The sequence below is a fragment of the Candoia aspera genome, chromosome 5 (genome assembly GCF_035149785.1).
Source record: "Candoia aspera isolate rCanAsp1 chromosome 5, rCanAsp1.hap2, whole genome shotgun sequence".
Lineage (NCBI taxonomy): Eukaryota > Metazoa > Chordata > Lepidosauria > Squamata > Boidae > Candoia > Candoia aspera.
The window spans coordinates 27,493,343-27,507,696 of record NC_086157.1 but is presented as its reverse complement, the minus strand read 5'-3'; positions in this window follow the sequence as shown (position 1 = coordinate 27,507,696).

Sequence of the window (14,354 nt, the reverse complement as noted above, 5' to 3'; positions counted from 1 at the left end):
TCAGCCTGTGTTGTGACAAAAATAACAACTACATCCTATAACTTTTTATCATCTTGGTCCAAAAGTATTGGACCATGATTCCCTTCATCTTCTACCAACAAAGTTCTCTCTGTCAGCATGCAACTCCCATCATCTCATACTAGAACTGTAGACCAACACACATCTGGCCTTCTTTCTTGTGTGCATGTAAAAAGTGAGATACTGTATAAACTGGGAAGAAAATATTCTATCTCCAGCAAAGTGGAAAACCAGAGCCAGGGTGCTGTAGTTAAAATGTTGGACCAGGGTCTACTGCACCTTCAGTCACAGAAGGTCCCAAGTGACTTTGGGCCAATCACTCTCAACCCAGCCTACAGTAATGGTCAGAAGCGATGGGAAAAGCACCTGATTTTAAAAATCGATGGCGTGATAATCGTATCAGTTTTACAACTCTCAGTGCTATTTTTAATACAGAAGGAATGACAGCTTGACAGTCAGGCAGCTTCAACATATTACAAATGCCCTTTCTTCCTTCCTTTAAAAAAAACCTAAAAATTTGGAATTCCATTTAAAGGAGGAGATTTCATTTATTCCTTTGAACATGTTTGTGCAACTTTTTTCCCAAACAAGGGGATCGAGAGCCATTACACCTACTGAAAACATAGAGGAACAATGTCCACGCTTGCAGCTTATTTCCTTTTTGTATGGCATGGAATTAAAGGGACTTTTCTCTTGGGTGGGGCACTGCTTTAATTGCCTTCCTTTGCACATTGCTATTGATCAGGTAGAGTGAAAGCATTGGTTGGCTTGTGTTTTCAGCACGCTCTCAGCATTCCCGATTCAGGAGTGATGCTAATTCACAAGACCATTTCAAACTGCTTTGAGGGGATTGGGGTAAAAATGATGCCATGTGCAAATGCCCTGACAAAGTTTTTTTCCCTACCTGATGTAGGAATTGCAGAAGCATACAAACATGAATCTGGTTTCTATCTCAGGACCCTGCACTGACTGATAGTAATGCTGACCATAATTCTTTCTCCCAACGTCACTTCTACTCTTAGCCCAATTAGATAGATAAGTCTGTGGAGATGTTCTTTGTTTCTTTGGATATGTTTGTGCAGTCTTTTCCCAGCCAAGGCACTCACAGCAGCCAAGAAAAAAATAATTACAAAACAAAAACACAAAACAGCACCAGAAATGCAGCACAGATGACAGATGGAACAATATTGCCATCATTTTAACAGAGTTCCAGCAGCCAATTGATCAAACTGAATCGGGTTTCTGATGGAGACCATTCCAAACAAAACTTAGCTAACCACCCAAGAGCTGCACTAACTGGATCATTTCAACCAGTCTGGAATGAATGAACAAACAAACAAACAAACGAACGAACGAACGAACGAATGAATGGATGAATGAATGAATGAATGAAATGTGGATTGGAATTTTGATGGGAAAGAATTCTAGAAATTATATCAGAAAATGTCAGAAAAGTCCCAACAGGGGCACCCAGGAGAAGACTTTTGATAGTCATTGCTTGAATTTTCAGCAGTTCCTGAAAATATCAGAAAAGATCCAACAGGGGCACCCAGGAGAAGACTTTTGATAGTCACTGCTAGAATTTTAGCAGTACCTGAAAAAATGCAACCAGTTTGAAATAAAACAACTGTAATAATTGGTTATCATTTTATTTCTCTAGAAAAATGTCAGAATATAAATAATAAACCAGTAACTGGCATGCACACTATCATTCATATTTCAGTCTGTTCTAAGAACAATTACATTTTATGAAGCTACAAATGCCAAAGATAGAAGAAGTTCAGGAGGAGGAGGAGGAGGAGGAGGGAATCTCATATTAGGAGTTGGCTCTCCAGTATCACTTAGCAATTCAGCAAATTAGGTGTAATTGAATTATCATTATAAACTGGGAAATACCTTTGTACATGGGGTATATTTACATAAGATGTTAAATGAAGCAACTCTTCTGAGTCAGGAATATCTCAGATACTTCCTTATAGAGGGTTTTAAAAGTCGGTAAGAGCTCTTCCCTAGATTTATTCAACAAATATGTATACTACACAACTCCTACCACAGTAGGAGTGATGGTTAACAATGGGGACCAACTAATCAACCACAATAACATCCAATTAAATAGTTTTAAAGATAAATGGTAAAAAAAAAATAAACAATATACGAAGACAAGATATCATCATAAAATCAGGAGACAGTCTAGGAATTACCAGCTTCCTATGCGGGAAAGGGTAAAGCATATAGTTTTTTAAAGCAGACCAAAGAAGAGATAGATTATACTTCTCTTGATTTCGTTCCAGTTTATATACTGTCTGTGTTTCACTGTCTTGCAGAATATTATAATTCCATATTTTTTCCAGTTGCTTTCTGAGCAAAGGAAAGTGTAATTATAAGGAAAATGTATAGTGATGGAGATATATCTGAGCTTAATGGTGTTTCAATATTGTTGTATCCCAAAGTTGTATAAGTGCAAAGATAAATGGGTTATAACATTTCATTAGCTAGTTTAGTTTTAAAATATCCTTTACACACCTCAAATATTCTAGACAGAAAGATTCTGGAACTATTCCTTTGGACTATGCTTTAAATTGTCAGTTAAGACTCACCTTATCTCCTTCAATCTTATTATCACATAGTAATTGTGTTATTTTATTTTATGACCCTTAAGCATAGAGACTCAGCAAAGGATCATTACCTTGTCGTGGTGCTGGAGCTTGAGCACCTCAATGATGCCATGAGCTAAACCGTGAAGGGTCACCCAAGACGGGAAGGTCATGACAGAGAGGTCAGACTAAATGCGATCCCTGGGGAAGGTAATGGCAACCCACCCCAGTATTCTTGCCGTGAAAACTCAATGGATCAGTACAACCAGAGATATGTCGGTATACCATCGGAAGATGAGACCCCCAGGTCGGAAGATGGTCAAAATGCTACTGGGGAGGAACAGAGGATGAGTTCAACTAGCCCCAGACGTGATGACACAGCTAGCTCAAAGCCGAAAGGACGGCTAGCGGCCGACGGTGCTGGTGGTGAACAGCGAATCCGATGTTCTAAGGATCAACACACCATTGGAACCTGGAATGTAAGATCTATGAGCCAGGGCAAATTGGATGTGGTTATTGGTGAGATGTCAAGATGTCACACATTTTGGGTGTCAGTGAACTGAAATGGACTGGAATGGGCCACTTCACATCAAATGACCACCAGATCTACTACTATGGACAAGAGGACCACAGAAGAAATGGAGTAGCCTTCATAATTAATAGTAAAGTGGCTAAAGCAGTGCTTGGATACAATCCAAAAAATGATAGAATGATCTCAATTCGAATTCAGGGCAAGCCATCTAACATCACAGTGATCCAGATATACGCCCCAACCACAAATGCTGAAGAAGCTGAAGTAGAGCAGTTCTATGAGGATCTGCAGCACCTACTGGACAACACGCCTAAAAGAGATGTTATTTTCATCACGGGAGACTGGAATGCTAAGGTGGGCAGTCAAATGACACCTGGAATTATAGGTAAGCATGGCCTGGGTGAACAAAATGAAGCAGGACATAGGCTGATAGAATTTTGCCAAGACAACTCAATGTGCATAACAAACACTCTCTTCGAGCAACCTAAGAGATGGCTTCATACATGGACTTCACCAGATGGACAACACCGAAACCAGATTGACTACATCCTTTGCAGCCAAAGGTGGTGGACATCTGTACAGTCGGTAAAAACAAGGCCTGGAGCTGACTGTAGTTCAGATCACGAACTTCTTCTTGCACAATTTAGGATCAGACTAAAGAGATTAGGGAAGACCCACAGATCAGCTAGATATGAGCTCACTAATATTCCTAAGGAATATGCAATGGAGGTGAAGAATAGATTTAAGGGACTGGACTTAGTAGATAGGGTCCCAGAAGAACTATGGACAGAAGTTCGCAACATTGTTCAGGAGGCAGCAACAAAATACATCCCAAAGAAAGAGAAAACCAAGAAGGCAAAATGGCTGTCTGCTGAGACACTAGAAGTAGCCCAAGAAAGAAGGAAAGCAAAAGGCAACAGTGATAGGGGGAGATATGCCAGAAGGACAAGAGACCTCTTCCAGAAAATTAGAAACATCGGAGGAAAATTCCAGGCCAAAATGGGTATGATCAAAAACAAAGATGGCAAGGACCTAACAGAAGAAGAAGAGATCAAGAAAAGGTGGCAAGAATATACAGAAGACCTGTATAGGAAGGATAACAATATTGGGGATATTTTTGACGGTGTGGTCAGTGAGCTAGAGCCAGACATCCTGAAGAGTGAGGTTGAATGGCCCTTAAGAAGCATTGCTAATAACAAGGCAGCAGGAGATGACGGCATCCCAGCTGAACTGTTCAAAATCTTGCAAGATGATGCTGTCAAGGTAATGCATGCTATATGCCAGCAAATTTGGAAAACACAAGAATGGCCATCAGACTGGAAAAAATCAACTTATATCCCCATACCAAAAAAGGGAAACACTAAAGAATGTTCAAACTATCAAACAGTGGTACTCATTTCACATGCCAGTAAGGTAATGCTCAAGATCCTGCAAGGTAGACTTCAGCAATTCATGGAGCAAGAATTGCCAGATGTACAAGCTGGGTTTAGAAAAGGCAGAGGAACTAGAGACCAAATTGCCAATATCCGCTGGATAATGGAAAAAGCCAGGGAGTTTCAGAAAAACATCTATTTCTGTTTTATCGACTATTCTAAAGCCTTTGACTGTGTGGACCATAACAAATTGTGGCAAGTTCTTAGTGGTATGGGGATACCAAGTCATCTTGTCTGCCTCCTGAAGAATCTGTATAACGACCAAGTAGCAACAGTAAGAACAGACCACGGAACAACGGACTGGTTTAAGATTGGGAAAGGAGTACGGCAGGGCTGTATACTCTCACCCTACCTATTCAACTTGTACGCAGAACACATCATGCGACATGCTGGGCTTGAGGAATCCAAGGCTGGAGTTAAAATCTCTGGAAGAAACATTAACAATCTCAGATATGCAGATGATACCACTTTGATGGCTGAAAGCAAAGAGGAACTGAGGAGCCTTATGATGAAGGTGAAAGAAGAAAGTGCAAAAGCTGGCTTGCAGCTAAACCTCAAAAAAACCAAGATTATGGCAACCAGCTTGATTGATAACTGGCAAATAGTGGGAGAAAATGTAGAAGCAGTGAAAGACTTTGTATTTCTAGGTGCGAAGATTACTGCAGATGCTGACTGCAGTCAGGAAATCAGAAGACGCTTAATCCTTGGGAGAAGAGCAATGACAAATCTCAATAAAATAGTTAAGAGCAGAGACATCACACTGACAACAAAGGTCCGCATAGTTAAAGCAATGGTGTTCCCCGTAGTAACATATGGCTGTGAGAGCTGGACCATAAGGAAGGCTGAGAGAAGGAAGATTGATGCTTTTGAACTGTGGTGTTGGAGGAAAATTCTGAGAGTGCCTTGGACTGCAAGAAGATCAAACCAGTCCATCCTCCAGGAAATAAAGCCAGACTGCTCACTTGAGGGAATGATATTAAAGGCAAAACTGAAATACTTTGGCCACATAATGAGAAGACAGGACACCCTGGAGAAGATGCTGATGCTAGGGAGAGTGGAAGGCAAAAGGAAGAGGGGCCGACCAAGGGCAAGGTGGATGGATGATATTCTAGAGGTGACGGACTCGTCCCTGGGGGAGCTGGGGGTGTTGACGACTGACAGGAAGCTCTGGCATGGGCTAGTCCATGAAGTCATGATGAGTCGGAAGCGAGTAAACGAATAAACAACAAAACAAGCATAGAGATCTCCATGTGTCTTTGGTCTTTGAAATTTTTCAAAGATATACTAATTTTTTATTGTGCCATATAATAAAATTATATATTGATGACTATTTCCTGTCAAAATATAAACCCCAATTTAGATATATAATTTAGAATATAGATACATGCAGGGTATATAAAATCTGTAAATTAGAGTACTGCTACTTTTTCTTTTAAATTGGTTTAATACTTTCTAAAATAAAATTGATTGATTATGTGCCATCAGGTTGCTGTCAGCTGTTAGTGACCACATAGATAGATTTCCTCCATGACTATCTATCCCTACCTGGTCTTTCAGTTCTTCCAATGGTGCACTCATTGCCACTGTGACTAAGTCCATCCACCCTGCTGCTGGTCATCCTCTTCTTCTCTTTCCTTCTACCTTTCCCAGCATTTGAGCCTTTTCCAGAGAGCTGGGTCTTCTCATAATGTGTCTGAACTAGGATAATTTGAGCCTGATTATTTGTGCCTTGACAACTCTGGTTTGATCCAAAATAAGACTCCATCTATATTAAATGTTTGCAGTGTATGTCTCACTAGAAAGCAGAAAGTTCAATAGAGACATCTGGGATTAAAAAAAAAAGATATGAAATAATTTACATTATAATTCCTTAATGATACACTGGAATATACTAGTCTTTTCAATAACTTAAATCCATTGTGTATCCACCCATAGTTTATTATTTGTACCTTGTTTCCTTTCTTCTTACATGTTTTGTATTTCTTTTTATTTATATTCTTTCTGAAAATACTTAATTGAAAAAAAGAAGAAAAAGATAGAAGGGGGGCACTGGCTTAATCTTGTTATCCAACCAACATAATGCCAAAACAATAATAATGAAAGCAGGCTTTCTATCACTTCAGTTATGGCTGGGTGATGCTATAAGTAGGGAAACTGCCAGAAACAGGAGTCCACAGTGCAAAATAACTGGCTGTTAAAATCCAAATTAAATAAGATGCATTTGAAAAGATATCTCTCTAGACACACTTAAGCCTACATTTGGAAACTCCAAATGGCAAATTAGCTCCAACTTGTCTTTGTTTATATTGGATTTGCAAAGGTTTTACCCTTTAGCAACTTGGCATTTGTTGCAGAGATTTCACCTATGGAGAGCCAACGATCACTCAAACCACCCCAAACTTTACTACAGGTGTAGTAGTAATAAACTTCTTGCAAATACAAAGGCTTCAGCTTTCTGATAAAACCTTAGGATTTGCACAAAACGATCATAAAAATGCATAATTAGCACATTAATGGGAATGCTATCGAGCAGGTGCACACTTATAAATACTCTTGGGTGCTGTTCTGTTCTGTCCTCACAGTCCTGGACAGAATATTTCTTATATCTGGCAGGTATTGCTCAGCATAAGTTTTCAGCTATCCTGAGATTTTTTTTTTCCATTTGAAGGGAATTTGCATGAGCCCCACAGCTTGCAATGTCTTTGAAGCCAAGGTAATTTTTAAGTCCAAGCTTTTAGAAAGCTTGATATCTTTGAAACTGTTCAGTCTTAAGGTCATTAGAGCTATCCTTGCTATCCTCTACATTTAGAGGTAGGCTTGGTCTCCATGGACATTAGAGTTTGGTACTATCTTTTTAACCTTTGGCTAAAGTCAACAGACCCCCCAAGGGGTCTGGCTTCACTGGCCCTTAAAGGCTACTTTGGTTACAAATTTATTGGCAAGCTTCACTTCTTAGGACTCTCATTAGAGAGCCTCTGCCCATTAAGCTTCAAAAATGCCAGAGTATTCTTAAGCAGTATATCCAGAACATCGATCTACTAATCTAGTGGTTCTTAAACTGTTTGACCCATTTACCCTTTTTCCCGGTCTCAAATAATGAATTCTCCCCATAAAAAAAACAGACTCTGTTGTTTTACACAAGGGTCTCGGCAGCAGCAGTCCCAAACTGGATCCTTGACTCACAAACAAGCAATTACAAATTGCTCCATTACCCCCAGGATATGTCCAAAACGCACCCTTGGTGGTAATTAACCCCAGTTTAAGTCTAGTTCCCAGCTTTGCACAACATGGATGTTTTCCAAATGGGGATGTGCCAACTTTCTACCTGTCATGTTCACCATTCCAATGTTACCGTTGCATTGTAACGTTTCACATGTCATTTGGCTGATGCGTGTTTTGTCTGGGAGGGGATGAGGATTACATCTCGTGGGATTGTTATATGTTAGTAGCTGGATTGGAATGTGTTTGGGTTATCTCGTGTGTTCAAGGTTCCTTTCCCAGGACATCAGCAGAAACGGTTACCAGCACCTGGGGGGGGGGGGAGTTTGCAACGACAGGGCGAGGGGAGGGATTACGTTTGAGCTGAGGGTTTTTAGTTTGTATTTGGCACGCTTTTGCTCATTCTCAGCTTTCTCTGTATTTGCATACTATTCTTTAATAAATCAGATATCATTAAGTTCCTGCTTGTGAGTCTGAGTCTCTTAGGGTAGGCAATTCTTACATAAAGCTGAGAATCTCAAAAAATTTACCGTTAGCCCCTTTCCAGATTTTTTTTGTGAGGGAGAAGTGCTAGCGATGAGCAAACCAAATCCCCAAACCACTGAAAGCGAGGAATCGAGTGAGGGGGAACCCGACTCCACGGTGATAAGAACAGAGAGGGTCCCTACTAGGGAGCTCTCAGAAATTCGGGAGGTGTCAAGCTCCAGCCTGGGAGAAGAGGAGGTTGGAGGTAAAAGAGCCCCTGAACCGACTGGCAAGTCGCCAGGCGAGCTGATCACCTGGGATGAAACACAGGGACCCCTATCAGGGATGTCCAAAACGTCTTGGAAACAGCGGTACCCAAGTTCCCCAACTGTGGTGAGGCAGGAGGGAAAGGAGGATTCCCAAACCCCTGACCGTATAAGACTGGTGGAGGCCAAATTGGAGTCAATAGAATTTATGCTTCAGAAAATATCAATGGACTGGGGTCCCCGGGAGCGGAGGAGAGGGGAGTCTAGTAATAGGCATTCGTCCCCTTCTTCGCCCACATGTTCTTCGGAGGAAAGGAGTAGGACCTGGCACAGAGAAGAGGCAAGGGCACTGAGGGTGCAAATTTCAAGGTCCCCTCCTCGAGAGCAGAGTTCCCTGGGAGCTAAAAGAAAGTCCGACCGCCCAGCTGTGGTGAAGGGACCGCCCGGAGTGGGGGTTAAGGACTTTACAGTTAAATTTAACGGAGATCCAACTAAGCTATCATTCTTCCTTACCAATGCAAGGAGTTATATGGATGAATGGGAACCGTATTTTCGTTCAGAAAGAGCCAAGATTAATGCCATTGCCACTAAGCTCAAGGGGCGGGCTGCCGATTGGTATGTGCAGTTATGTCAATCGGATGCTCCTGAACTGGAGGAGTTAGAAGAATTCCTGTGGACATTGAAGCTACACTTTGAAGACCCGTTAGCTAAAGAAAGGGCAAAACAGGCACTGAGGGAGCTTAGCCAGGGGCCACGATTGGTAGCGGACTATGCTCTGGAATTTAAGGCTCTGGCTGGGAAGGTTGAGGATTGGTCCCAATCTACCTTAATAGAACTTTTTAAGGACGGTCTGAACACAGAGGTCCTGAGGTGGTTGCTTGGTAGGGACGACCCAAATACACTGTATGAATGGATATAGTTGGCAGGGAAGGCTGAGCATGCCCATGAAACCTTCGCTCACAGGAAAGTGATGAGATATTCCAGGCTCAGCAAGGGTTCCCGCCCTGCTGCGCCCACTGGAAAGTCCAGTCAACGTGCCTCAGAGGAGGAGAGGGAGTGCCGCTATGCAAAAGGGCAGTGCCTCCGACGTGGAAAGGAAGGTCACCGAGCGGCAGCGTGCCCGAAGGGCAAGACCGATGATCGTTCGGGGAAGCCATCGGGGAAATCTCCCTCTCTACCCAGGAAAATGAAGGCAGTCAGGGCTGAAACTGAAGTGGAGGAGGTTCCTTACTTCGGGTGCGAGGGGGAGCCCGATTTACACCAGCCGGCGGGAAATGCCAGACACCTGCTTTAAAGAGCGCCTGTGGGCAGGTGGTGGAGGATGAGCGCGAACATATCTTGGTGAGTGCCAACTATCCCACACTGACCGTTAAAGTGAAGTTAGGCTCCCAGACAAGAACCATTGAAGTTTGGGCATTGATTGATTCAGGGTGTTCACGTTGCTTGATGAACCCTGACGTGGTGGCTGCTTTGGAGTTACCCAGCTTTCCACTGCAACGTCCCATGATTTTCACCCAGCTGGATGGTTCTACAGAGGGGGGGAAACCAGTCACCCATTTCACGGGCATGGTGGTGTTGCAAATGGGCAGCCACTGTGAGGGGCTGCCGTTTGTGGTGGCACCTGTGGGGGGTCCCTTAGTCATTCTGGGGATTCCTTGGTTGGCCCAACAAAACCCATATATAAATTGGGTGCACAGGACTTTGACTTTTGGGGATGGTTTCTATCAAGCCCCTGGGGAGGATGACGCTCCAGAGGCTGCAGTGGGGAGGGCGGCGGCAGCAACCCTGCATTTCACTGTCACCCCACTGGAGGGCTTGCCGGAGCAATACCAAAGCTTTGCAGATGTGTTTGGTGAGAAGGAAGCGGACCAACTTCCACCTCATCGAAAAACTGACTGTGCGATAGAGTTGGTCCCCGACGCGCAACTGCCCAAACCAAAAATCTATGCCATGACGCAAAAGGAACTGGCGGCGTTGAGGGAGTCTGTGGACAAAAACTTGGCCAGGGGTTTTATTGAACCAGCAAATTCGCCAGTGGGTGCCCCCGTCTTGTTCCGAGCAAAGAAGGATGGGACATTGAGACTTTGTACAGATTACCGCGGATTAAATGCGGTCTCATTATTAAACAAATATCCTCTGCCGTTAATAAAAGACATGTTAGCACATCTGGCTAAGGGGAAAATCTTCTCTAAGCTGGATTTGCAGGAAGCCTATTTCCGCATCCGCATACGGGAGGGGGATGAATGGAAGACTGCTTTCAATTGTCCACTGGGTTCTTTTCAGTATAAAGTTTTGCCTTTTGGGTTAGCGGGGGCACCAGGGGTGTTCATGCAATTGATCGATGAAGTGTTACATGAACATTTGTTCAAGGGTGTACTGGTTTATTTGGATGATGTTTTGATTTATACTGAAACAGAAGAGGAACATGAGCGCTTGGTGAAACAGGTGCTTAGCAAACTGAGAAAGGCTGAGCTCTATGCTAAGCTTTCTAAGTGTGAATTTCATCAGACTCAGCTTGACTACGTGAGGTACAGGATCTCTGACAAGGGCATTGAGATGGATCCTGTGAAGATTCAAGCCATCTTAGGGTGGGAGCGCCCGCCACCTGTAGGCAGCTCCAAAGTTTCCTTTGGTTTTCCAACTATTACCGCCAATTCATCCAGGGGTTTGCAGAAATTGCATTGCCTCTCACTGATTTGTTACGTACGAAGGGGTTGGGGGACACACGCAAGGTAAAGAACCCGGGGGCACTGCTCAATTGGACAACTGACTGCCAGTTGGCTTTCGACAAACTCAAAAGCCTGTTCACTGCTGAACCCATTCTTCAACACCCTGATCCCGCTAAACCCTTTGTGGTTCAAGTGGATGCTTCTGATTTTTCAGTTGGAGCACTCTTGCTGAAAGCAGATGCCGACAACCGCCTGAAGCCATGTTCATATCTGTCCCGGAAATTTTCCGAGACGGAGAGGCGGTGGCATGTTTGGGAGAAATAAGCTTTTGCAGTCAAGGCTGCTTTGGAGGCATGGTGCTACCTCTTAGAGGGGGCTAAATGTCCTTTTGAGGTTTGGACTGACCATAAAAATTTAGAGGTGCTCAGTACGCCCCGTAAGCTCAGTCCTAAGCAGATCCACTGGGCTCAATTTTTCAGTCGCTTTGACTTTAAGTTGAAATTCATTCCGGGCAGGAAGAACTTCCTGGCTGATGCACTTTCCCGCCTGCCCCAGGATTCGGTCCAGGCACCTGACATTGTGGGTACGGTGTGGACAGAACCCCAATTGGGTTTGCAAGCTGTCACACACAGTCAGACTTGTGCGCAGCTGCCTCCAGCTTCAGTTTCACCGGCTGGGGGGGGGACGCCAGTTCCCTCTCAATTGCAACAACAGTTTCTCCTAGAGGTGAAATCTGATACTTGGTTGCAAGCGAATAGCAACACTGTTACGTTTGACAAAGGCTTAGCTTGGAAGCAAAACCGCCTCTATGTCCCTGAAAGTTTGCGAAGGGAAATTTTGAATAGGTCTCATGATGATAAAGTGGCTGGTCATTTTGGGTTTGTCAAAACCTTGCATCTGGTCCGGCGTCAGTTTTGGTGGCCCACATTAAGACGTGATGTAAAAAGTTATGTTGCTTCTTGTCCTGTCTGTGCCATGTCAAAACGGAAGGGGGGTAAACCGCAAGGGCTACTGCAGCCAGTGGCCAGTCCCTCCCGTCCTTGGGAGGAGGTTTCAATGGACTTCATTGTGGATTTGCCTCCTAGTCAGAGAAAGACTGTGATTTGGGTGGTAAAGGACTACTTTTCCGAGCAAGCCCATCTCATTCCATGTATTTCTATTCCGTCTGCTTAGCAGTTGGCCCGCCTTTTTCTAATCCATATCTACAGGATTCATGGTAGCCCCTCCCTCTTGGTCACGGGCTGTGGGACACAGTTCACTTCCCAATTTTGGAGGGCATCTTTGAAGCTGGTGGGTACCAAGCAGGTGTTGTCCACTGCGTCGCATCCGGAGACTGATGGATCTACGGAGGTTCTTAATTCGATCCTGGAGCAATTTTTGAGGGCATTTGTCAACTATCAGCAGGATAATTGGGTCGATTTGCTGCCTTTTGCTGAGGTGGCTTATAACAACGCCGTCCATCAGAGCACAGGAAACACCCCTTTCCATGTTGTTTTTGGACAGGATTTTGTCCCCATTTCTGAGTTGCCTCAACCCCCCGCACAGCCCTGCTCTGCTTCTGATTGGGCTGCTCAACTGGCTGATTTGTGGCCAGTGATTCAGCAGGTGTTGGCTGATGCCCAATCTGCCTATAAACTGCACGCTGATAAGCGACAAGCCCTTCAACCAGATTTTAAAGTTGGTGATAAGGTCTACCTTTCCACCAAGTTCATTAAGTCCCCTCAGCCCTCGAAGAAGTTAGCTCCTAAGTTTGTTGGTCCTTTTCCCATTGTGGGAGTTGTGAACCCTGTCACGTTTAAACTGGATTTGCCACACAATCTGAAACATTTACATCCTGTTTTTCATTGCAGCTTGCTCAGACCTGTCAACCACTCCGATCATTGGCATCCACAACCCCCACCTCCTGCTCCGATCATGATTGACGGACAGCAACATTTTGAGGTGAAGGTGTCATGAGTAAGGATGGCGAGCAGGGGGCTCCCATCCAGGCTGTAAAGCGCATGCGTAGTACTGAGGAATTAGATAGCCATTCAAAGAGACACAGATCGGGCCCGCCTTAGCCTTTGGGGTTTATATGTCTGGGTTTTTCCCATGCTTCTTCAGTTTGTTAGGATTTTCTGTTTATGTAGCAGTAATAAAACACTAGAGACCTATTCCTTGTCTCAGCGTGGTTCCTGGCTGTTAGGACAGAAGGAGGTCCTTGATTCTTGCAGACTTCATGGCACCCTGCAGTACCTCATTCGGTGGAAACACTTTCCCCACCCTGAGTGGGTGTCTGCCTGTGATGTTCAATCTCCTGTTTTAGTTCGATGCTTTCATCTGGCTTATCCTCTGAAACCTGCTCCTTAGTGTTTTTGGGGGGGCGGTATGTCATGTTCACCGTTCCAATGTTACCGTTGCATTGTAACATTTCGCATGTCATTTGGCTGATGCGTGTTTCGTCTGGGAGGGGAGGAGGATTCCATCTCGTGGGATTGTTATGTGTTAGCAACTGGATTGGAATGTGTTTGGGTTATCTCGTGTGTTCAAGGTTCCTTTCCCAGGACATCAGCAGAAATGGTTACCAGCACCTGGGGGGTGGGGGGGAGTTTGCAACGGCAGGGCGAGGGGAGGGATTACGTTTGAGCCGAGGGTTTTTAGTTTGTATTTGGCGCGCTTTTACTCATTCTCAGCTTTCTCTGTATTTGCATACTATTCTTTAATAAATCAGATATCATTAAGTTCCTGCTTGTGAGTCTGAGTCTATTAGGGTAGACAATTCTTACACTACCTCTCCACCATCATAGTTCTGAAATTTCACCAGGTCTTCACTCTGGCCAGGCTGTTTGGATGCATTGCCTTCTGTTATTCTGCTGGGGCATTACAAAAACTCTCCCCTGCACCAACATACATGTCCTCGTGGAGGTGACTCAGTAGAGTCCTTAAGTCATATGCTTCCTTACTGTTCTCTCTACAGGGAATCCCAAATTACTTTAAGCCATCCTATCCTGATGAAATTCCCTGGCAAAGAGACAGTCACATATTCTGTCTGGAAAAGTATCAGCTCAGGTCCTGATTGATGGATTCCTCTGCCTGTGCTCCCCTCCCACCACCAGCTCTGGGAAGGCCAGCACTATTGCTTTCCTCTGTGGGGGTGAGTCTGGTAAAATATGTGGCTC